Below are 25,134 nucleotides of genomic sequence, written 5' to 3'. Positions count from 1 at the left end.
GGAAAGACTATCAAACTTGGATGAACTGCAATGATTTCTGAAATAACAGCATTTTGGAGCAAGACCTTGGTGTTAGGGTGGATGATTCCATAAAAGCAAAGTGAAAATGTCAGGAATAATCAGAAAAGGAAGAAAGAACAAAGAAAATAATTTTGGTGCTGTTGCATCAACCCTTGGCTCGCACTTCACATTCAGATTTTGTGCAGCCCTTTTGGAGAGAAGTGGAACAGCACTTAAATTGCAGAAAGTTCAGAGAGGTGCAGGGACACCACTGAGAGGTGTGAAATTCTTCCATATAATCAACAAGTGAGGAGTCTAAACCTCTTCACTCTGGAAGAGGGAGAACTTAGAACACCTACAGCCGAAGTCTACAAAGTCACAAACAGCATGGAGATGGTGGAGGGAGATCAACAGTCCACTCTCTCTCCACAGCCACAAACAACACATGCACTCAGATGAAACTGGGAGAAACCAAGTTCAAAATAGACAGAAGGAGATGGCTTTTCATGCAGCCATGGTAAGACTCTCCTTGTTGAAGAATGTTGTGAATACAATAAGTTTCCACAAGTTGATGGGAAGAAGGTGCCAATAAAATCCATGTGGAGCTACTGAGCAGACAAGCAATGACAGTCTCAGTAGGTCCTTGACTGGATATAGAGGCTGGGATTGGATTTGGGAGGGTGGAGCTAATATTAAAGATACTTACCCAGTACCTATTTATCCTAGTGTGCCTGCTTATCATCACTGATGGAGACATACAGCACTGGGCAAGATGGACCGTAGGTCCAGTCTGGTACAGCCATTCTTCTTAGCATTATGGTAGGCTCTTGGACCCAGGCAGGCTGATTTTCCCTCTGAAATTTGTTATTTGTTTTCTCACCAGAAAAAAAAAAAAAATCAAGGGCAGGAAGGGAGTGTGACCAGAATAAGATGTCAATAGTTATCTTACCCCACACATCTTTACTCACCACTGGAAGTAACCTAACATTTCAGTATCAGATTCAAATATTAATCAAATTTGTTCTTAGTGGCATTCCTTCCTGTACTTCCTGAGCTAATTGTATACATGTACTTTGTGTGAAACAGCAGGAAAATGAGGTGCACCCAGAAAATTAAATTCAGATTTGTAATAGAAATTGTTCATGCCAATAGTTGATTTCATGACTGAAATGAGGATGATCACAGAAGGAAACTGTATGCTTAATTCACAACAGCATAAAAATGTCTTGGTTTTCATATTTTACATAATCTCCTAAGAAGTATTCATGTACATTTTTCCACGATGAGCATATAATAGCAACCACATTTTTAAAGGAAAAAAAAAAAAGTTGAAAACATTCAGGGGAAAAAAAAAGAGGGGAGCAGAAGGGGAAAAACTCACTTAAAATATAATTTCTGCATACTGTTCATCCGTGTTAACCCTCTAACAGTTTGTTTTTCCTATAATAAATAAATAAATAAATAAATAAATTGTATTACTGCAAATTAGAGTATCTCCATTCAGTTCAGAAGGTTGACTCCTGGGGTCTGCCAGTGCTTGCCCTGCCAATGCCAGGGGCCTGGCAGTCCATGAACACAGTTTTCTGCAGAAGTGCTGCTTCATAGTTGTGAGAGCTGAAGAACTTATTTTGGAAGACAAGTTTATCACAAACAGAATTAGGGAAGGAGGAGTATGTCACACCAACATCCAATTGTAACATATGCCAGGAAAATGTTAACCTTGCCTTTTGCATGGTGTGGAAACAGAAAATACAGTCCCTTGTGTTGGGAAAACAGAGGCCTATGCTCACTGAAAAGATTCAAGTATTCCTTTAAAAATGTGTTTTGATAAATGGAAAAAAAAAATTAATAGGAAAGAATTGATCTTATGGTTATAATTTTTGAAACATCTTTAACACCTACAGTTGTTCCCCCATGACCATAACATCACTTAAAACACAGCTGAAATTAACTCTCTAGGCAACTAACTAGGCAAAACCAATGTGTTTTATTTTAAAAGTACTGAAAGCATCTGACATACACCCACGGAAAGCCCCGTGAGAACAAAAGGTACTTTTACAATACACATTTATGTCAAGTTTATGTTAACATTTTCAAAGCTCAAAGAGAAAATAGACCCAAGATACTGTAAAACTATTACATACACCTTGATTTTAGCATATTATTATATTTCACAGAAATAGTTCAAACTCCAAAATAGCAGGAAGTGTTCTTTTACACACAGTGTAACCCCTTCTATGAGTTAACCATCAGAAATTAGACTTGCACAGCTCGAGAAAAGTAGGACAGAAAACTAAGGGATGAAAAAACTGTATGTAGTAAATGGCCTTCTTGCAAACACCAGTTTTCACAGTCCATTCACACTCCCTGTCAGAGTGGCAATTTTTAGAGCTAAGACACAAAATCCAGTTGTGTTCAATCAAACTCAGTTACAAATCACAGCTGAAGCTTGGTGTCAAGTATCCTGACTACTCCTTCAACTACAGAAGTTGACAGGGATGGTTTATGGCTTTTCTTTTTTTATACTATAGATACATATACACTCACATACACAGTTTCTCATTCCTTTTTTCATGCACAGAAGGCCCACATTCACAACAGATGGAGAAAGCGTCTGATTTAGCTGAAGAAAGAGCAACTACATAGTGTTGTCAAATAAATGCAATGCTGTAAACTGCCTAAAAGAAAAAAAAAAAAAAAGAAAACATGGGTTTCTTCTCCAAACTTTTCTAGTCATAAGAATTCCAGGGGTTATTTCTAACACAGATAAATTATTATAGTACAGCCACTGACTGACACATCAATTCAAATTGATTGTGCCTCTTTTGGGCAGATGTTTTTCCATAGGCATTCACATGCTACATTTACCTGGCTACCAAGGAAAAGGAAGAAAGAAAGTATGCACAGAAAATGAAATTAAATTTCCCATACTCAAGAGAGCTTTTGCTTCTTTGTGTCAACATTTTTCCCACATCACTACAGTTCAGCTAAGTAGTGGCCAACAGAGGAAAAGATCATTACTGTATCCACTGTTATTACCACTGAGTTCTAATGACACTGTAAGCTAGTCCAGAGGCTTAATGAAAACCCTCATGCCTTTAAAATCTGAGTTTATTTTAAAAATTCAAACACAATTAATATGCTTTATAATCATTGGTATATGGAAGGTATATGGAAGCAGTTTCATCATTAAAATGCTGAGGCTGCTTTCTTCTGGAAACCGAAGTTCTAGTTTCTCTGGAGCCTGTCATCAGCCAGGTGGTTGGTAAGAAAGCCAGGAGGCTAAGCTGACAAGAAGCAACCCAGGAGCCCACTGGAACTTGACAAACCTCAGTAAATCATGGTCACTTTAGTGAATAAATACTCCAAAAAGATAAAACACAACATCCAAAAAAAAAAACAAACCCAAAAGATCTGACAAGTTTTATTGACTCAGAAACAATTGCCCCATTTGATCCTAGATGAAAAAAAAAAAGAACAACAAAACAAAATATTTTTTTTTTTAAAAAAAGGAAAAACAACAACAACCAAAAAACAAACAAATGAACATGTTTTTAGGAATAGGTTGTTATTAGTGGTTTTCTCAGGCTGCTGTGCCCTCTCATGGCTACAAGCCCCCACTGAGGCATTCAGATTTTCTCACTCCCTAAACACGTAGACAAACCAATCCCTGGAGCCCCTTTTCCTTTTAGGGTATGGGATTAAAACCACATCAAGCCAGTAAGCAATTCTTTTCAAGACAGACCGTTCCCAGTCCTTTCTTCTCTAGTAATTTTTGCAGACCTCTTCTGCTCTGTGAGTACTGGGAATTCACTTCATCCTTGGTGGATGACTGGAGAAGATGGGAGGGGAGCTGCTAAACTTCTTCCTCTTTTCTTCCTTCCAAGCAGTACCTCTCTCTTCTTCCCTTCTCAAGCTAGCTGCAGTTCCTCATCTGGTTAACCAGGACTTCCTGAAGTATGCAATTCCCATAATAATTCAGAAGCTCTGTTACATCCTTCTGCCAAAGCAGACCACAAGAAGGTAAATGAAATCCAGGGAGGAAACCACAAAAAAGACCCTAAGTAAATAAAGAATCATTTAAACTTAATGTATTAAATTAGATGACTAGGTCTGGACTAAAATTATTCCCAAATCACCCCCAAATTTTGACAGGAGGAAGAAAAATCAGCAGGATCAGAATTCAAACCACCCAAATGTGACCAATGCAGTCATACTGATGGAAGAAGGAAATAAAAAAATTTAGAATCAATCTATCCCCCTGGATTAAAAGGTGCCCGGGACATTTTAAGGCTTATCACAAAAGCCATGAGAGCAAACATATGGCAATAATCATGGGAGACTTTGGTTACTCCTTTGCAAACCAGAAAAGTGACACAGTGGGTTGTGAGGCAAAAAGTTAATTGACTTGTTTATTTTTTACATGGTATAAGTGATGCCTTATGGAGTGACCAGTTAGAGACCTGACAGAAGGAGAAACATTTCTTGAGCTAGTTCCAAGCAACCCACACAGCTCAGTTGAAAATTTATTGCAAAGAGCCTCAATGATTGCTAATGATCATAACATAATAAAATTCAAGAACCTTGTTGGAATAAGGGAGAAATAACCTACCCCAGTATCACTTAAGAAACTACATAAAAGAGGGAGAGGTTAATTAAAAAAAAACAAGGTGAAATGCTAAAAGGGTAAAGCACCTGAAGTCAGCTAGAACACAATCTAAAAATAGTTTACTAGAGTTTCAGAGTAAATGTGTTCCACCTCTTTAAATATTTCAAACAGTACAAAAAAAATCTAGCATTGTTAAATGTTAGACTAGAGGAGGTACTTGCAAGTAGAAAGACATTATTCAGAAGTGGGGGTCATGTCAAAAGTGAAGAAAATAAAAAGGGTACAAAAGTTTATATGTTAAATGCAAAAATATAATAAATCAGAAAATATTTTAACAACTTGCTGCAGGCAGCCCAATTAATCACAAAAGTCTTGCAAACACAGAAGCAGCCAGAGCTTTGTCTACATGACAGAGGTGTAAAAGGAGAGTTCAAAGCTGTATAAGAAGAGCTAAATTAATTGTCTGAGTTGATGTTTATAAAGGAAAAGCTCAGAGAGGTTTTATGTGTGAAGCAAGTTTGAAATTTCCAACTGAAGTGCCAGTGGCAGGGGATTAGAGTAGGTCAATAAAACAGTAGCAAATCTCTCAAACCAGATGCCATTCACCCAGCCATCCTAGAGGAACTAATATACAAAATCCTAAGTATGTGATTTATCACTTCAATGGCTTCAAAGGGCTCCCAGCCCAGAAAAATTGAAGGCTGCGCAGATGACAAAACTTATTAAACAGGCCTCAGGAGCAAGGAAATACAGGGTACTGGAGACCATTAGTTAGGTTTCTATGTCAGGCAGATTGGTTGGAACTTTAATAGTAGATATACCCATAAATATCTCATAACAGAGAAAAAAGGTAGTTTTTCTTTATAGAGGGTTGTCATACCTCCTAGATGCATTGCAGTTCTTTGAAGACACCAATAAACATCTGAATAGGATGATTCATTTGATACATTATAATTGGATTCCCAAAAAGCCTTTAAGAGATGGAGAGACATATAAAGAAGTTAAGTTGTCATGGAAAAGGGAGAGAGATTCTCTCAGAAGTTAATATATAATTAGTAACATTTTAATTTTAAAGAAAGAAAAGCTGAAATGAACAGCAGCCCTCAAACGAGAAAGATCCGGGCTGTGATCTCTACTTCTCAACCTATCCATAACAGATATGTAGCAAAAGCTAAATAAAGAGTAAAAGTTATTAATAATATAAAATGTCTCAGCATCACATAAATTAAAATGTACTGCACAGAGTTACAGAAAGATCACAACATTACAGAACAATAAGATGTCAGGTAGTAGTCCACACCATGAAACTTAAGGTAGCACATGTCAGCAAGAAGAGTACAACTGTACAGACAGACTGACTGCTCTACACATTCAAGAAAAATCTAGGAAAGAAATTTGAAATATGTGACAAAAGTAGACTTTCAAGAATATTAGCTAATTAGAAGGTGCAAAATTCATAGTAAAAGAACAGAGAAATTAGAAATACAAAAAAAATCGTTACCAATGTGTTTATAGTGGTAGAAACTTGTGTTAATTTTGTGGCTTGATTGATGAGGACAGAGTTGGTCACTGAAAGAAGTTATATTAGAACAGAAAAAGGTACTGAAAAAAGCAATAGGAGAGGAGGAAGTACAGAATAATTTCTCCATGAGGGAAAAATACAGTAAGCCTCACACTCTTCAGTGTGGAAAAGAGATGGTAAGTGACAGATATGAAGGATCTGCAATTTCTGAAAGGCAAAGAGAAAGTGAACAGAGAAATGTTAAATTTCACATGATGCCATCAAGAAGATTTAACTCAGGCTGCTGAAGTCCTTCTTCACACAGCAGATGACAGAACTGTGGAACTCTTTGCCATATAGTCTTAAGGGGACTAAATGCAAAAGGGTCCCAAGAGCCATCAGACCAACATACTGAGAAGTCCGTAAAATACGCCAATAAGGAAGCCTTCAGCACAAGAGGAATTTTAGCCACAGATTTCCAGAAACTATAAAAATAAAATATAGGAAAGTGTTGTTAGTTAATTCTCCTACCAGTATAACCTTTCCTGGGCATCTGACACTGGCCATCATGAGGGAGAGGACACTAAATCTTCCCAGCGACCCAATGTAATAGTATTTAAGCTGAAGAATTGTTTTTCAGTAACAGTTGTGTGGCACAACTTTTCTTCCATAACTGTAGTCCCTGCATGTGACCCAGACTAGATGCATAGCTGGTCAGTGCAGGGACATGGCACATCTTCACCTCTCTGTTCAATGATTCCTGTCAGGTACAAGTGAAAGTCCTTTTCAAAAGGATCACATGGAGTGAACAGGACCACAGAAAGTATCCCTTGAAGGAGCTACTGAGATGAGAAAGGCTGAGAAGACATTAAAATAAGGTATAATCAAACAGCAACCAAACCCTCCAGTTCTCATATTTGTCTGACAGCATTTCACATGGCTTAGACGATATCAAGCAGGCACTGGGAAAACACCAAGCCTAGGTTAAGTCCAATATGCACATGAAATTACAGATGTTCTCATTAATTGTATACAGACTCTGCAAATATTGCATACTTCCACTTCCAGCTAAGTATGAATAAACCCATTTTCTTCACTGCTTCTATAGTTTTTTTCTTCTTTTTTCTTTTTTTTTAAATCTCAGTTGTTGCACTAATTTTCAGGTAAGTTGTTCTTCATCTCCTTCTCACAGCTTGACAAATGGAATTTCCCAAAAGAGAACACAGTAGTAACAGTTTCTCATGTCAATGTATTGTGTTGCACATACTATATTTTTAAAAAAAAAAAAGCTACAAGAAATACTAGAGTATTACTACAGGCAATTCCTTGACACTGGTTTAGCAATAAAGTGAATACCAGTGTGGAAAATACTAGCCACAAGTTCTCACTTAAACATCAACTCTTCAAGTTAAATTACAAACACAGGAAAGGCTGACAGACAGTTACAGTAGATTTATATACACTGGCACCACAAATGATGTCAGCTTTTCAAAAATATCCACCAGAGCAACATATTTCGGGGGAAAGAAAAAAAAAAATAATTTTAATCCACAGCAATAACTTTTGTTTCAGACAGAGAAGAATTTCTACTGCTTGAGTTGCAGGGTATCTTGGCTTGGAAGTAAGGGCTTGCAGCTCATGGCATCTCTCATTTTGCCAGCCCCAAAAGGGTTGCAATAGAGGTTTCTACAGCCCTAGTGCAAGATCTAATTTGTATTTGTAATGTCCTTCAGAGCCATTGGAAAGGCACAATCTAAATGCAAATTAATCTGATAGTACACTTTGGATTGTTCCAGAGTCTTATCTATGTAAACAACTGTATTTTTACAGGGTTTTAAAGTTTCTTGTGAAGATAGAGATCTCTGAAAATGAACAGACCCCATCGCAGATAAATTCTACTAAGGGAAAATTTGCAGCCGCCTTTTTGGAAACATTCCTAAGGGAGTATGTCATGAACTAGGAAATCTATTCTGGATAATGCTATAAAATTGCTCACCTTAATTCATATGCCAAGTTCTTCTTTATTGAATAACGATTTATGACATACTCCAGCATCTGCCAGAAACTGCTGAATGAAAGCCACAGCTGTGTCTGTTATTGGGCAGAAACTACGATGTTGTCAATACATTTATTCAGTGTACGAATTAATTTCCAGTAATTTTTTTAAATAACTATCTGGACATTTGGTTGGGGTTTTTTGGGTGGACTGCAGGAGCTACATCTGGGGACGGGAATATTTTCAGACCAGGCAACAGATGTGGGAGCAAAATGAAATGCCTTATCAGAAGGTTTTTTCTGAAACTGTGAAGAAACCATGTGCTGGAGGACATCTAGAAAGCCAGTGTGTTGCTAATATCCTCTTTGGCAGCTCAATACATGGCTGAACACACCAGGTGGGCTGTTTTCAGCTTTCCTGTGGAGCATTTTGTGGAAAGTAGAATCAGATTGACCTGGAGCTTGTGTTCTGGGCTAGTCTCAAAACTGTATGGAGTGGAGTACGTTCATAATGGATGCTGTAGGTATAACACAAGAGCAGTATCTCACCACTCTCACTTAAACTAAGTGCTACCTCACCTTGTTATGGAGCAAGATTCCTCCTCTGTAAAAATCTGATACTGACAACTAACAAAATGTCAAGAGAAAAATCAAAACGATGACAAATTTTCAGATGCATATCTGCCAGAAAAATATCAGGCAAATCTCCTATGATTCAGTTCAGGCAGGCAATAGGAGACCACAAAAATTCAAATTATGCCAAAAGCAGAATATCTAAGAAACCTATCTTGCTTTTCAGATTATTCATCACCCTGTTTAAATATTAGCCTAAAAACTCCAGCTGCCACCTTAGCATTTTGTCAGCTCCATAGAACACATATACCTGAAGTGGCATAAATAGAAATAATTTTTTAAAGAAAAAAACAAAAGCAAAATGTGGTTTATTGAAAGAGACAAGGCATTCACATTGGCATTTGAGCCTGAAAGCATTTTATATTTAGTCTTAAATAAAGGGGGGATAGATTAAGTCACCCTGGGAATATGTTATCATGCTTTTCAAGAAAGATACTTTTATTTTTATTTAAGTGATCACTTGATCTGGGCTTCACAGCCGTTACCAACATATGAATCCAGCTTTGATCAAGGAAGACAGCAAACACCTACAGGAACAGTAGTAAGATGTGCTCAATCCACACTGAAAGGAAAACGTATGTTCCATGCTGAGATACCACAGCCCCTGGGTCTGGTCCCTCTCCTTACATGCTACCCCTGACCTGCAGCATCCCTCCCAAGCAGAAGCAGCAGTGAGTGGTTCAGACATGTCTGCACTCATTGATACCTTTCTCACCCCACACTCACCATATAATTTTAAGGGAACATTTCCATCCTTCATTTCCTTAGCAGTTTTCTCTCAAGTGCATTACACAAAATACAGGCCTGACCAGAGGTAAATAAAGAATAATAACAATAATCCTAAAACAGCCATGCTGCTGCGCACCACTCCACTGGTTTAAAGGAGCTGCATTGCTCAAGAGGGTGGCCCAGGCTGGTAGAGAGTCCCAAGGCTGCAATTATGGAGCCTTAGATACTCAAAAGCTACAGTTGGCCCCTTCCCTCCACATCAGGAGCTGGGAATCAGAATAATTTCCAGTTGTTTATATATCACACTTATCAGTTCTTTTAGGTCCACTTGAAGGAAATATGCTTGTTCAACAGGTAAAATACCACCATCCAAAAAAACCAACACTATATCATGAAATCTCCATCCTTGCAGGTTTTCAAAACCATATCCCTGAGTAGTCTGGGCTGATAGCAGAGTTGACCTAGTTTCAAGCAGGAGGTTGGAGCTGAGACCAACCTGAATTATCATTTGACCTTAGGGTTAACTGCAGACAGTTTCTATAATTAGTTTTAATGACTTATATAAAGTAAAAACTAAGAGGAGCCTTACAAAAACTTCCATCAGGCAACCTTCAGTTTTGTTAATGAAGGAGGCTGGCAGTTCAGCATTGTTCACCTCTTTTTGAAGTAAACTACTGCAGATTAATACCTGAAATTTGAAGTAATTGTGTAGGATTATCCAGGCACCTTCAGATGAATATTACCAGGATCAATTAAAGTCTACATTAAGTTTCCAGTTTCCTAGAAATATGAGAAGAGATTCCCTGAAGCCAGAATGATTTTTTTATTTTTTTTTTTTTTTAAGGATTCTGGTGAAGCCAGGATTTCAATTGTCCTCTGATATGTTGCCTGATCTTTTTTCAGGCTTTAGTTCCTTCTTCCTCTTCCCCACCCCCCAGGAGAAAAACTGAAGAAGAATTTCTCTTTTACATACAAGATTCTCATAAGCTTTCCATTATGTTTTCAGTTTAGACCTCAGAATTCAAAACTCATTCTTTGGGGATGAAACTGGATAGATGCGAAGCCCGCAAACACTTGGAATACTTTCAGCACAGAGCTGGTGAGAGCCCCAGTTATCCCACACCAGTGTACGGTCTCTCTCTCTCTCAATACACAGGCCTGAATCAAAACTCACATCCAGTTTTTCCCAAAACATTAGGAAAGGTTAAAATCTGTTGTGTTATTTGTGTGATCTCTATTAATGAGCACCCAATTTTGTGATCCTTGCTCACAGAAAGATCAGAATGGCTGAGATTACTGGAACTGAAACAAAATGGACAGAGTCCTAGAGGAAAAAAAAATGTGTGCAACAGATAGCAAGCCATATGGTTCCACAGATTTTCATCAAATACAACTGTGAAACCTTTCAATAGAATTGAGAGGAATATAGCTACAGCTAACAAAAATAAACAGTTATGCCTGTTTTGCATGAGACTATGAACTCAGTGAAATTCCTTAAAATGTTAAAAACTAAAAACAAACACTAAAAAACAAAAAAAAAACAACAAAATGAAACAAACAAACAAAAAAAAAAACACAACAAAGAAACAAACAAAAAAACCCAGACGGAATAAGCACGATGCATCATACTTGCAAACAGCCAGAAAGAGTACATTCAAAATGTATGTTAAACAGGATATTTCATCTAAAACTCAGCTTTTTGGGGTATAAACCAACACCAGTTCTTACAAACTTGGATGTTCTATGTACATAAGACTGACTGATCATTTGCTGTTGACTACACTGTTTCATGTAACTTTTTCAAGAAAAAAGATACCTCAGCAGTGTTAGCCATCCTCAGTGCAGGGTTATCAAACCAGGTGAACACAGCTGGAGAAGGATGTTAACCTTAGTTTTCCAGTGTTCTAAAATATGCATTGACATCAATGAAGAAAATATATATGTGAAAAACAGGGTAAAGCCTCAGTATGAAAGGACCTAGCTGTGCATGAGAGCTTGCAAAAAGAGACAACACACCATCAAGTATTTCCTCAACATGGCTTTGTTTTGGTTTGGTTCCTAGTCTCATATACCATCAAATCTCTTCCAGTGGGGATTGGGTAGGAGGATAAGTGACCTGGATGCTACTGATAAGGATATAGGTTTTGGCTGAAGCAAATAAGGATGTGAGCTGGGTGTGCACCTGCACTTCAAGGTCTCACCACTTCAGTTCAGCCAACAAAGTAAGAGACATGAAGGAAATGAAAGAGTAGCTTGTATTTTAATTAAGCTGGTGAGCTGGGCATTTTTCTCCTGTAATTGTAGGCTGACCAGAATTGTCTGTGAGACACTTTCCAGCTGTTTTGGGCTGCCTAACCTGTTTGTAGCATTAATAATTATTTCTGTCCATACAAAAGAAAACCAGAAAAGCCACACAGAGATCTGTGTTTCTGAGGTGAAACTCAAGGAACACTTTAAAAAAGAAAATCAGTTTTACTAGTTTGTTATGTTACCGTATTGCCATTATCTCTTGCATTATTTCTAGCCATCCATCACCAAATCTGGGATATTGCAAAGTAAAAGAAAAAGAAACAAATATATATTAAAAAAAAAAAAGGGGGGGGGGGGGGGGGAGGGGGGGAAGAAACCCTGCTGGTGATTTAAAATGAGCCCAAATATCTTCAGCTTTTCAAAGCCCAACTCCAAATATAAAATTATTCTCTAAATGTCTTCAAGGCTTAAATCTTTTTGCTCTCTATGGATTAAATCTAAGCTTTTTGTTTTTATTGCCCTTCCCTGAAATATCTCAGGACTCTATAAAACAGATAACATTTCCAAAGCACTCGAATGTCACTCGACCAAACCTCAAAGTTCTGGGTGCTCTTCCTTGTACAAAACATGGTGTCTTAAAAAGGAGGTTTATTCACACCTGGACCAAAGAAGAATCTGTGAATTCTGTCCATCAAGCAGCCCCTCTGCTCTGAGTGGACAGACAGCACGACTATCAACATATCAAAACTGTGGTCTGAGATATGTACCTCCCAGGCTACATATCTCAACACTTCAGTGCATTTTCCCAGAAGAGATGAGAGAGCCTGGGAGATAACATCACTTGAAAAATGCCAGAAAATTATTCCTCCACCCAGAGGATTTGTTTGAACTGATAATGATATGTTTTCTTTCTACACTATTGCGGTAATAAGCTTCTGCAATGCAGTAATCTCAGCTTTAGAGTGCTCTTGGAGCAACAGCAGCTCAGCTTCAAACCTGTAACTGTTTATCCTTATTGGCATGCCATTTCGTCAATTCATCTCCATTATCACACGCATCTTGACTTTGGTTTCCCTGACAAATCAAACATGTTTTATGCTTAGGCAGAAGAAGGATTTCTCAATGTTTCTCTTGCTCAGAGCACAGCTTGTAATGTTACCATGTCTCAAGCATGCCATAAACGTGGAATCTCTCTCAAGCCATGGAGCAGAGCCGAGCTGAGATCAGAGCCAATTCCTTATGCTCCATTTATCAGCTACTCAACATTTTCACTCTGGTAAATCTCTAACTCAAGAGCTTATGAAATTAAAAGTTTGTTACAGCACAGACATTAATGATCCCTCTTTTAAAGAATATGTTTGTAAGGATCACAAGGAAGCTTAATTAACAACATCTTTCTCTAATCTTTTCAAACTGTTCCTATAATTTAAATGTTATGTTAAAAAATATCTTCAAATTTATTGCTCTATTAGTGAATTAGGGAAATATCCCTGATTGCATGGTAATTAGAGAGACAGTGACATTTTAATGTACCTTGTAATACAGTACTCTTGTATATAATTTGTAAAGTTCCATAAGATTTTCCATAGATAAAAAAGTCTGTTTAAAAAAAAAAGAATGTAAGCAAAGATTTTAATCAAAGCTGAGTGATACTGAAATTCTGTCAAATGACCTTCTCTGTTTATGCTTTCAGCAGATGAAAACACTCAAGTGTAAAGTGACATCTGAGCTATATATCTTTTTTTCTTTGTATCAGTGAAACAGATATATAAAGTTTCTAACCAATTAACAAAATAAACACGTTTGTGACGCTTCATGAGTGTTCATAGTGTTAGAAAACTATGTATTGCCAATTATACCTACCTTTCCTAAGTGACAGCTGATTTGTTGGCAGCTTCCCCTTCTGCTGTCTACACTGCTCAAGGAGAGAGATCAGGAACAGGGGCTGAGATGCAAGGAAATTGAAATTAAACTCCTATGCCTAATAGAGAGATACATCTTCAGAAGGTGAGATTAATAACACAGGTTTATTTTGGACATTTAAAATCAAATTCTTGGACAATTTCATTTTCCACCAAGAACAGGAAAAGCCACAGATTTCCCTCCCTGGGCCAAAGCTTTGTATTCTGTAAGCATCCATCAAGGTAGTTACGCAGATGATAGCTCAACAGAGCTACCCTTTCTGTTGAACTTAGCACTAAATGACTCAATATTTTCTGCTATATAGGAAGATACTCTTATTTTAATACTGTACAAATGCAGGGAAATCTGGGCAGTGCCTTCAGTGCAAGGAGAAAGACAGTGACAATGTAACTTAGGTTATTTCCCAGATGAGGGTGAAACCTCAAAATAAACCACAGAAGGACACAAGTATATTTAAGCTACTATACCTGTAGGGGATTATTAACAACATTTTAAAGAAAATTTACACAATTTTACTGCAATTTCCTTTTTTATCCAACACTCATTTCCAAACCTTTTGAAATATATTATGTTCAATTAAATTTTTTACCATCTTGCTCCCTAAAATTAACTAGGACTGAATTTTCACTGTTATGCTTGGCCCTACATTTAGTTACCTGCCCTTAGAATATTAGACACCATGCTGGTTTCTGTCTAGAGGGAATGACCTAGGATCATTGGAAGCATATGAAGTTCATTTTAAGATGAAGCAGTAACTTATATTAGAGGATGTAAAAGGTCTTAACCTCCAGTCCCTCAAAATACTACAACAAAAAGCTCCTCTTTTTTTTTTAATTAAAAAAAAACATCTGCAATGCATTTTTTCCCCTGAAGTCACTTAACAGTCTTTAAACCAAAAGTCTCCTTGGCTAAATGGCCATGCACAGGCCTACATGTAAGATGCATCACCCGGCTTGGCTGGCTGGTTTTGCTAGTTGCTTGGGGTATTAGGTTCCCTTTGCATTACATTCATTCAATATGTTTCTGAAGCACAATCTTTATTTCTGTTAATCTTTTACATTAAAAATAAAAAAATGAAAAGTGATCAGTGTCACACACACAAACTTCCCCTAGCATGAAACCTTCCAGCTCTTCATCTCACTTGAAATTCACTGCTAAAAATGTCTGACAGTTTGCTGAAGCACAGGTAGGGATTTGTTTGGCAGCTGCTGGTTCATAGAAAAGTGACACGTGCCTCTTAAAAAAGAAAGAAGAAAGAAATGGGTGCAGCTACTATAGTAATTATTTAGCTCTTGCCAGAAACCATTTTGGTTGATTTCAGGGAAATAGCATAAGTTGGTTACTCAGAATAGGAATGTTGGGAGTAATTCAGGAAATTAATGTCCAACTTAAATATCAATCTTGTCCATTCATTATCGTCTAACTAAAAGCCAAGTTAATTAGGCTTTCCATTAAGTGCACTCTTTCTGGAATTTACAAAATGTTAACTCACTAAGTTGCAAGACTTGATCCTGACAGCACTATAACCTTTCCTAAAATAACAAAATTAACTTTAAAGGCAGAGGCAATTGCACTTTGCCTTTGAATTATCAGGCCAGGCTCTTTTACCATGGATGATTATTGTAGGCAGAGTAGTCAGCCTCAAGCAGAGCCAAACTACCTTTGCAAACAACGTTGGCCTCCACTGAGAACGCCTGCTGCCAGCTCTGCAACCAGGAGATGTGTAGCAAGTTAGCATCAGAAGCACCGTAAAAAGACTCCTACAATACCATATCTCAAACTACTTAACCCTTAAGAGATTAACATTTGTACCTGAATTTGCCCTTGTGAACATCTAACTAGACAGCATAGGAATCAATTCCCACAAGGGCTGTTGGGGGAGAGATCTAATTAAGATTATCATAAGAGAAAAAATCTGTTTTGGAAAGTTGCAAAATTTCCAGTATTTCTTGATTTTGCTAAAAAAAAAATTGCAGGGCCCTGCAACTATATTGAACATAGACTGCTGAAGACTTGCAGTTTGTCAACATCAAGGTCTTTCCCCCATCTCAATATCCAGAATTCCTGGCCCTATACCACCTTTTCCTTAATCTTCCTAATCTGGCTCTCCTGCCTCAGACCTCTGCTCCTCCATTGCTTTCATCTTCTTACCCTAGCCCCAAGTTTCCCAGCCTAAGGCTGGTGATTGCTACTTCATAGAAATATGGTGCCTGCCTCTTGTAAAATAAAGATTGAAGTCACTAGCTGATCCCCTCTGCCCACAATGTCCCAGCCTGGCACTGATATTCCCATTGCAAAGCAGTTTTTCTCCTAACCATGAAAACTGTGTCTGGAGCTGCAAAAAGGAGGTTTTAACCATGCTGGGTTTTTGCTGCTGCTCAACATATTGACAGAGATGTCAAAATCCCTGGAACTACTTCTGCCTTTCGAGGGCTTCACTGGTTTCTGCTGGGCCTCTCCGTACATCAACCCAGGGACCACAGCTGCCCATGGTAGCTCCTTGCTCTGCAGGTACAGGACCACGTGCCAACCATGGGCCAACATAAAAGTTGAACTGCCCAAATATGTTACCCGACCTATAAAATGTGACAGGCCAAAAAAAATTAAGAGCAGCTTGCAATTCAGTTATAGGCCAGTCATGAATCAGTATCTCAGCTTACCCATTTCCACCCATAACGGGGGGCTCAATTTTAAGGAGTCCATGCTCAGTTTCTCTGAATTTGTCCTACATTCAGAGCTTTGAAGAAGAGCCCAGCAAGTACAATGACTTTTTTTTTTTTTTTTTTTTTTAATGTTTTCTTCTAATTTCTAAGCAAATCAATCTGACACAGTTTCTACCTAAAGCTGCCTGCCACGTCCAGGCACAGTTCAGGCTACTTTCCAAACTCTTCCAGACTTGCAAATTTCTCTCCAAGTCTGCTGAAAGTGCCAGCCTTTACCAAATTTCTCCTAGTCTTGGCTGAGAAAGATTCTATAAGGAAAAAAAAAATAATTTCAAATTTCAAAAGAACAATTTTTGTCCAGTCCATGGTTTGGGTGAAGTTTCAGGTCAGCTCTTTATTTTACCTCCACTGTTTCCCATGTTGCAGTTTACAATGGAAACCTGAACCAAGGAATGCTCTCAGAACAGCTACAGCCAGTCTGGACACTCAAGAGTAAAAACCAGGCTCAAAGATTTGTTTGTTCAAGAGCACCAACCAAGCACCTTTACCATGTGTTAAATACAGGTTATTTGAAAAGCATTTGAAAGCTAAATTGGGCTTAGCATTACCTTTTATGTTTTATGGGATGTAGAAATTTCCCCTGCTTAATTATCAAAGCATTTTATGGCCTTCTACAATCCCCAGGAAAAGAAAGGTGGGGGAGGCAGCCTGATCCATCAAAGCATCCGGATGAAAGCCTGACCTTCAGAGCTCCCGGGGAGCGGTGGAGTTCACTAACCCCCCAGAGCAAGAGGGACTGCTCTTTCCAGGAGAGCTAGAGGCTTTGAAATAGAAAGACAAGAGGCAACAGCTGTAGTCATCTGTGTGGCATGGGCATGCTGTGTCCAAGACAATGTACCAAACATGGCTCCTCCATGCTTGGAAAGGGTGGTGGAGGTTTGCTGTGAGCCCCAGTTCCTGTGACAGGCAGCTCCTCTGCTGGGCAAGGGTCATGGAGGGCAGGAAGACAAGCATGGTGGCTGCAGGTCATCAGTTTCTGTCTGCCTGATGCAGACCAAGAAAGCAGAGCAACATGGCTTTTTTATCAGCCTGGCTGAACTACTAAGCACTGAAGCACTGAAGAGGAAAAAGTACTTTACAGCCCAAGTTTTTTCCTTAAGTAACCACAGTAAACTACTTCAAAAGGCATTGTTTCTTCATAGCACCTATGAGCTGGGTTGCAGAATGTCTGCAGAGCCTCAGGACCAGCTGGTGGCCAATGTCATGGCAGTGGAGAACTGAATCAGGCTCTATTAGAGCATCAGCCACTACCTGGGCAACCTGCTTCCTTATTTGTGCCTTCCTTCACCCATTCCCTGCATCTCTTGACTACTGTAATAGCAGCGGAAACCTCCTTCCTCTTGGTTTGCATCAAGTTCAGCACCATGAGGCACTAAGTTCTCCTCTTACTAATACCATAGAATCTAATAGTCAAATAATAAATTCTAAAATTAGTCCAGATCCCTCCTCCCCCAGTGCACTCCACTGGGAACTTGGTACCCAAGTTTCTTGGAAATCCTGCTGAGAGTTTAACTGGATGTCATATAATTAAAGCTCTTTAAAACCACTATGACCTTACTAGGCTGTCCTTTGAAGATTTTGACGTTCTGTAGTGGGGACAAGAGAAGATTTTACAGTAACCCATAAATTAATTTCCATGTTACAGTAATAAGGGAGTGTCACATTTATTCAGACTGCTTCCTTCCTCTTTTCTCCCAGATGTAGTTAAAAACCGAGCACCGTAAATAATCTAGGCACACTTGCCAGCATCTAAGGCTGGCCAGGATTTTCAAAGGCTATCACAAACTATGCAATGAGCTTCCTAATGTTGTTTGACAGCCATCAACTCAACAGTTTGAAAAGCACAAGTTTGCCTAAGCACACTTATTTCTTCCATACTACATCTGAGCAAACTATGACTTTGACTCATGCATACAGTGTTGGTGTCCATTCTTGTATGACAAGGATCTAGCATTTGTTTTGCAAACAGTTCACCCTCCAATATACATAATGTAAGTATTTTGCATGCAAGGTGTAGGATTTTAGATATGTTAGAACAAGGCCACAGAAAAGTGCAATTTCAGATCCTAGGCAGGTATTAGATGCCGGGTTGTATCATCCAGAGCAAAAATAAAAAATACCCTCTATGCTCACATTTCCCTATCTATGTCTGGCTTATATCAGAGACCTGTATTTTGAACCCTCATTAGATGGTTAAAAATAAACATGGCATATATCTGCATGCGCTCCTACCCTGATCCAGCATCCCAAGCCAAAAAATCAAAGTGACAGCAAGACATTTATATTTATACTCCCTGGAGACTCTGCCACCCTTGAGAAGTGGCAGAAATTTTACTTCCGCCTACCTCCAGTCAACCTATACAACCAGGGTCTGGTCCTGATGAAAGTAGTCATCCTATTACAGCATGTCTTGCAATGATGCACCTAAGTAAGTTGGATTTACCAGCTTGCACCCTTCTCAGAAAAAAAATTGTGGCCATATCTATTAAAAAGCAGGCTCAGAAACCTTTCTTCTTCCCTTCTTGAGGAAAAGCAAAACCCTGGCAGCTAAAAATAAATAAAAATCTGGGGAAACGAGAAACTGTGATAGAACAGAAAGATGAGCTAAATTTAGGCTTCTGAAGATCAAGAAAGGAAGAAACATGCCAGGTATAGAGGCTACCTCAAAAAGCAGCCTCTGGGAGATGGAGACTACAGGTCTAGGCACAACCTGTAGTCTACGTCTATTTAAGTGGATATTAAAGTGGCAAAGACCCAAATTAAAATTTTTAGCCAATAAAGCAGTCACATAGCAGCTTCAGGTCAAATATAAACAAGCATTTTTTGCTAAATAGTAGTAAAAAATGTGCTGGAGTATACTAAAAGACAAGTTACCTCCAAGTTTGGCTAGAAAAACATGGTAGAAAAACAATAGGTAGAAAAAAACTTATGTACTTTTTCTTCTGCTCTCAGAAGTTTTACAGCCTCTTGATCTGCCTGCTGTGGAAGGAAAAAAAAGTCTTTGAATTTAGAAGTTAATAACTTTCTCATATTTATTATGTTACAGTCTACTTGCACTGAAAATTATGGCTAACTTTATCTATGCAATCTTGGCAAAAGGTATCTTAAGTTTTGAAGATACGCTACTGCTGATAATTCCTTAACTTGTTGGTTCATTTTATGCGTAACTCGAACAGCTTAATTATTTGCATCAAGGACAAACCATCATACTGTCCTTTTGCTTCAGTGTTTGTATTAGATATTGGTAACTTCATGTACCAAGAAAAAATATTTGCTTTGACATTTAGATATTTCTGATTTGTTGTTGTTTTTTTTTAAACAGAGATGCTTTTGGTTGTATATAGCCAGTTCCTGCTCTGCAAGACTTGATAAGCATCACCTGTTGATACTCCTGTCTTTAAAAACATTACCAGTGAGGCCACTGGTCTATAAATCATCTGCAGAGTAGATGCCTAGGACCAGGGTACTGCAGGGCACTTGCACTGCACACAACTTCCACTGCTGAGCAAAGGTGGGTGCCCACTCACCTCCTACTCACACAATCCATGCTCATCCCCCACCTCTGAGGCTCAAAGTTGGTAGTTTTCTAGAGAAAAGCACTGAAGAAGTCATAAACAAAAACATTTAACATAGGAATTAGGAATATCTGGCACATGGTATCATGAAGTCAGCTTTTCTGTGATTCAGTCCCTGGAAAGTGAGGGAGTTCACTACTGTTGTCCAGCTATGGGCAGAATAACTTCCTCCCCTTCCCCTTCACCCCTTCTCTCTTTAAAAATCTAATTCCGATCCATGTTGTGGTTGTAAAAGTATTTTTACCCAATCTGAGACTCTACAACCAGCTCCACATCTTTGCCCACAGACAGCCAGTTCCATGCAGTGAATTTTAATTAATGAGGTACGTTCAAGAAGTTGGGGCTTTTTTAGTTCCCTCCACACTGTTTACATTGTTCTTAGTCCCAGTGCAGCTCTCCTCTGACTGCTTAGCAGGAAGCACAGACATGACAGAGAGACAGGCAGATCACTCAGCAATACACATTGAACACACCAGTGAAGGGAAATAAAATTTTCTGTCTGCAATGGTACAGCTTCCTTGGTCCAGCTGAAGACCCAGGTCACCTGCTTCTTTGTACTATTCCAGGTTCAGTGTTCAAGCATGGACTACAGTAGCTAACAGAGATACCAGGAGCAGTGAAAGGATGAAGGGAAGGAAAAGAGCACCCATGCAGAAGATCTACAGGAGCAGATACAGTATTACACATTTCTGTTGAAAAGCAGTAACCCCCTGCAAGTGTAGAACATATGTAGGCATACACGTAGCAATGCATAATTTGAGCTCCCATATACCTTCCAAAAAAATGAATAAACAGCACCAGCAGAAAGCCATAAGATTGCCACCTAGATAAGTTGCATAAACCTAGTATTTCAAATCTCTGAAAATAGACTTTGGCTGTTTGATTCAACCATAAATCAGCATCCCTGTTAAGCTGGTTTTAGAGTGGCTTTCCTGTGCACGTTTGAGAGTCTCAAAGGAATATACTGTTCGTTGATTTATATATTAGTCTTGCTGAAAAGTTGATTTACCATTGCTTTCTGCAAACAGTGAATTGCAGCTAGCTGGTTTCTCTGAACATGCAAAGCCTGTACTGTACATAAAGATGGGAGAGTTTGACAGTTTGCAGCTAAGTAAATCACACTGATCCCAGTGTTTGCCTTCAGATTTACAATGCACACTGTAATTGAGGCCCCAGTGCTGACCCACAAAATACAGCCAAACAGGAAAGTGTTTTGTGATCTTTTCATACATTCAAACTTCTTTCATTTCTCCATTCTTTCAAAGTCACTCTACCTAACAAAATCCACTTTGAAAAGCATTACCCATGACATCTAGAAATGTTTTCAAATTTAGTTTGACAGCAATCTCAACTGGTACATTCTAGCTCTTCAAGCAACTCTTGGGTTTCAAGAAGTTTCCTTTAAACTTTCCAACAATGTTTACTTACTTTAATACAAGTCACAGCTAAATTAAAAGAGGCACAGCAGTTAGCATAAGTTCCAGAGGATTTCTGAAACCCAGAAGATGCAGGCTAAACATAGGTATCTCAACACCAGTGGGAAAGAAAAAATAAAATAGGAAAATACCGGAATTTATGGTATAAATTGTTCAGTGTCCTCCCTATCCACTGCTCCTGCACATTTAAGAAGAATACTGTAATATTTCTTTCTCTGCATGTGATAAAACACAAGCCTGCAACCAGCTAAAGCTTTCAAGCAGGTATTTCAGAACAACATCCCTTCTCGCGGTCATTTCTCCAACCTATTCAAGGCATTTATTATCAGTAAATCTAGATTCTTTGCCTACAGAGGTGATCCAGCTGTCCTTACACTGCAGATATCAAGGTAGCAGATATTTTTCTTTTTGCTGATGCTTATTTTGGCAAACTATAACTTGACACATTCTTTGTAGTGACTTTTCCTGCTTCTGGCAAAAATAGTGCACCTCATTGGCCAGCAGAGTAATGAGGAAAGATGATCTCCTTTGTAGAAAATTATGCCTCCAGTGTCACAGTACAAAGACAGTGTAATTTATAACTACTTTTCTCCCTCCTCCTTCCATTTTGGCCTGGACACTAGGTCTTTTATATCAAATTTCAAGCCATTTTTAATTTTAGGAGCTAATCTGTTTGGTTACTGAAGTGGAATGACAGAACACACCTGTGATCAAAGGGGAAGGTAGATGGAAAAAAACATCTCACAAGTTCATGTACGTAGTACATCCATTAACCTGACCTTGTAACACAGTGCTTCATATAGGTTTGGTCAGTAATTAGACATTTTACAGTTATTTCCAGAACAAAGAAACTATTGAGCAAGTCTGGCATGCACTTCATTCCTTATTAATTTACACTGTCTCAAGTAATGACTTGAGAGAGGTCAAATATCTCTTAATAAAAAGAGAAAAAATAATATCCCCCCCTGTATGAAGGAGTATTGCCTCCTTCATACAAATATTAACCGAGGCAAAACCCAGAAGTTATCTTCTTCAAGACAATATAAGACCACCTCCTTCTACAAAAACCAACTGAGTTATCAGGATCCTCTTGAGAGGGTAGAAATTCCAGATATAAGACCTGGTTTAAACTCATTGAGGGTTTTCAAGACCCAGATTAGGCTAATACAGGATTTTTCCCCAGGAGTAGTTTTAAGTGTCTGTTTCGTTCTAGTAGGGAACAAAGAAAACCAAACTTTGAGCCCTGCAGTTTTTCCACAGAGATGGAAATTTTCTCACCCAGCCACTTTTAATTAACTTCACTTGCATCATCAGAGCATTGATAGATGATGGGATTGTAAAGATTACAAGACAAAGCTAAGGGCCACAACCCCAGCCCTGCAACTCTCTCAGCAGTGCAAGCAGGGACAAGACTGCTGGCATCACTCTTTAATGAGTGCTTCCTTTAAGGCTCATGGATTTTTAGACATCTTAGGACTTCATTCTTTTTTTTGAAACTCAGTTCTCTATCTTTCCAGGGAGCATGCTCTTGGTAGGAAAGGGGAGGAAATGTTGTAGAAGGTGTAATCGCCTCTGAACAGACTGTGAAGAACCTGGATATCATTTAATCTCAGGTACATGTTGATGCTTCCTTCTGCTGTCTAATACCCATGACATGTTTCCACTAACATTTTACTGAATCAGAAGAAAATAACAGATGATGAACCAAAAAAGCTACTTTACTTCCTTCGTTCATTTGAAATAATAAATCGTTTGTGATTATCATCTTCTGCTTCCATGCAGTCAACTATGGTGTAACAGAGGGTTATGTGAATTGAGCAAATTACAGAAGCTTGGTAAATTCCTTGAAAGGAGACACATGGGTGGCCTGCTTATGTGGCCCATGACAACAGCAACAAAACAATAACAACAAAAAACACAGAAAGAAAAATGAGGAAAAGCTTTCTTTTCTCCCCCTCCATCCACATCCCTCAAATTATTTCCCATGGTTGAGTAGTGTACAAATCATGTAGAAACCAGAGAATTTAGAAAACTGCCTCTAAATTAAAAATAAAATGAAATAAAATAAAAATAAATTATTTTCAACTTAACTTTTCCATCAGCTTTAATGAAGCACATTCAAAATACAAGATATCTGTCCAGAAGAAACAGAAAAGTAGAAACATATTGCTTGGTAAGTGTTGATTTTCCTTGAAAGTATAACTTTGTGTCGTTAAATGACATATTTTCGTCATTTCATAGATAAAGGAAAAATTTTCCCATCTCTTGAGATAAACTTTTTCCCTCTGGTACATGGGCTCCCATCTTTCTTCCTGTGAAGGATGAACAATAAAATACATTCATCCTTTTCTCTATAGATTATAAAAAACAGGTGTTAGGAATTCCAGGGGCATGCATTGCAAAATCCTTATACTACCTCTATGAGCAGAAAACATGATCTTCCAGATGTCATCCTATTCCAGTGGCATGAAACCCTGGCTACCAGCACAAAAATGAACGACATGCAAGACAAATAAAATGGCACTGCCAGTAGTCAACAACTCAAAGGGCATCTCATCTCATTCTGGAGAATAACTACCACTGTACATCTAAGCAGAAGGAAGGCTGGTTGCATGACCCCCCGCTTACACCATAGGGATATATCCTCCAAAACAATTTGGAGGGTACAAACACAGAGACCAGACTGTATTCAAAATTCTTATTTCCTCTCTCTCACTGGTCTGGTGCACAATGATGTCCAACTGCCTTACAACTACTACTGTATCTCTTGATTCAGGGCTGGATTCCACCACAAGCAAACCCATGGGATTCCAGGACTTCGTAGAGAAGTGTGGAGGTGGAGAACATTAATTTCTGTCTGCTTTTTTTGTGAGCAAAAATCTGAATATCCCCTTAGTGAAAAGGTCAGTGCATTATGGAGACTATTTTTTTGCAATTGCAAAGGTGTCTGTAAACTAAAGAAGTTTACATAAAAATGACAAAGTTGCATATTAAACAATCTCTGGTAAAATAAATAAAAAAATAAATAAATTAAAGCACAGCTTTCAATGTGGAAACATTTTTGTCAACAGATTTCTATTTTAACATGCTATTCTTCTACTTAGTTTTATCTAAAGTCTGAAAAAACAGTATAACTGGTTATTCTTTCAATACTTCGTTCAAAGCTAGGAAGCCTAGTCCAGATTCATGAGCAATTTTTAAGAGGAAGGAAGAACTGCTAAACTCTCATCCAGGTTTTGCTGTGAAAAAACCCCAGTTGGTCAAAATCAAATTTATCAGCAAGAGGTAAGCACCCATTTCAACAGTAGCGGGTGTTTGGGGGTGAAGTTTGGATGTGTGAAGTCATAGGTTGGACTTCATGATCTCAGAGGTCTTTTCCAACCTCAATAATTATGCGATTCTGTAATTCTGTGAAAAGAAGAAGTGGAAAGTGAAAAAGGGGAGAAGAGAACCCACTTAAGCTATTGCAGCAGGCAGCAGTGTCCTTTGCTCCTGAGTACCATGAATCTATGAATTACAGACTCTGTAATTATAAAATCAAACAGCATGAAGATTATAAAGAAAGGAGGCCTGCTCCAGAAGGTGTGATATTCTCCTCACAGAATGCCAACACTCACCTTTGCTGAGATTTTCCACCCAACGTCATTCAGATTGGATGGAACCAGAGGACAGAGAAGGACCATCATCCCCAAGGCACTTTAACTTTCACTAAGTGCTCTGTTTGGTTTTGACAAATAGGCATTTTCCAGCAATATCTTTT

The sequence above is a fragment of the Chaetura pelagica genome, unplaced genomic scaffold (assembly GCF_000747805.2).
Source record: "Chaetura pelagica isolate M959 unplaced genomic scaffold, ChaPel_1.0 scaffold109, whole genome shotgun sequence".
NCBI classification, from domain to species: Eukaryota; Metazoa; Chordata; class Aves; order Apodiformes; family Apodidae; genus Chaetura; species Chaetura pelagica.
The sequence above is the reverse complement of the archived record's forward strand: the minus strand, read 5'-3'. Positions refer to the sequence as shown.